Source organism: Penaeus monodon, chromosome 20 (genome assembly GCF_015228065.2).
Source record: "Penaeus monodon isolate SGIC_2016 chromosome 20, NSTDA_Pmon_1, whole genome shotgun sequence".
Classification (NCBI taxonomy): domain Eukaryota; kingdom Metazoa; phylum Arthropoda; class Malacostraca; order Decapoda; family Penaeidae; genus Penaeus; species Penaeus monodon.
Genome location: NC_051405.1, coordinates 30,681,558 through 30,683,087, shown reverse-complemented (window position 1 = coordinate 30,683,087; position 1,530 = coordinate 30,681,558). Strand labels below are relative to the sequence as shown.

General features: G+C 34.9%; 1 protein-coding gene across 1 annotated transcript in view; it reads right to left on the bottom strand.

Moving 5' to 3' along the window:
* The window catches only part of LOC119585967 (kinesin-like protein unc-104), a gene marked incomplete in the record, with an annotated part of 145,723 nt that overhangs the window by 8,019 nt on the left and 136,174 nt on the right, over nucleotides 1–1,530 (bottom strand).

Sequence of the window (1,530 nt, the reverse complement as noted above, 5' to 3'; positions counted from 1 at the left end):
AACCATATCTTTTCCAGAAAAACTTGATACATATGAAGAGAGCTGGTCACTGGTCAAAGAGAGTACAAAGGTCGGTGTCATGCCCCCACTTGTCTTAGGTCAAAAATAAAAAGAAACCTTGTAAATGAGGTACTGAAGCGACAATGCACCAGAAAAAGACGAACATATTTGCACACTGCTTAAGTGATCATAACTCTCAGCCACTGAGACCCAGTCAATATTCAATTCTCTATGACCACAGCCAATGATGTCACAGGGTGAACCAATGATTCTAATCACAGTACACTGCAAGCATAGACAGTTTGATTGGAGCTCATAGAGGATAATTTTCTTTTTGTAAAACTAGAAGCCTCAATGTCATATTCCTAGTTAACACCAAGAGCATTACTCTTGCATTAATAATTTGTTGTGAAATTTTGCAGTTAACTCCCATTTTACATATCATGTAACTCAATCTATCCTATTGTATTAATCTGTCAGGTATATGTAAGGAAGTATATATACACAGCATTAAAAATAAATTTTGTATCTACAGCCAACTGCCATATAAGTTAATATAAAGGTACTGATGCTACATCTGAAAACTGCTATTGGGACCTTTGAACAATGCCATAGTAATAGCTCTAAGATAAAAATCATCCTGTATGATATCCCACCTATGACAAAAACACTGATAGTTATGTGCACTACAAATTCTGCACTATGACTATTCAGCAAAACCTTTCTTAAACGAAATGCTCAGCAGTCTAATGAGGTTTTCTGTCGTCCAGGAGGAGAGCTACTACTAAAAAAATGAAGAGAAAAAAAGGGAAAAGGAAAAATAAGGAAAAATGTGAGACAAAAAGATGGGAATGTAATCCCATATTAATATATCACTAGCCATTAGTAAAGACTATACTTTGCTAAGATCCTATTTAAAAGGGTGATAAAAATGCATAAAGATAGTTCTGTTGTTCTTCTGTCCCTGAGAAGGGGTCAGATCTCTCTAGGGCAGAGGACATGCAGATAAAACTAAGCCTAAAAAGTTGTAACCTCACTTGTACAACAAACAAGAAAAGCAGTTCCTCTGCACTCACACCTGTCAATCATCTAGCACATTTATTACTTCTCTTGGCAAGGATTTGAATCCAGTGAAACAGCATCTCTAATTCAATGTGCATCAAACTATTACAATCATATGAAAAAATGTACTTCTTTACTGTAACAATAGTAACATTCATGATATGAAAGACAGTATGAATACATCTTTTAGAACAAAAGTGAAAATGATCACTAATATTGAAATCTGAGACAATACGAATCTTTGGTAAAGCTCTGTTATCATGTAAATGAAATAGATATTATGAATTATTAAAAAGCAGTGACGTCTGGAGGCAGCAACAACGGCATTTTGTAAAATGCTGTACATGTATTGCAATAGCAGTAAAATATCATTAGTGCTAATTGTAATAGCCTGACTGCAAACAGCAACAGTAACAGCAGTATCAGAATTACTTTAACCATTTACTTGTTGTCACCAGGCAGAGTGAG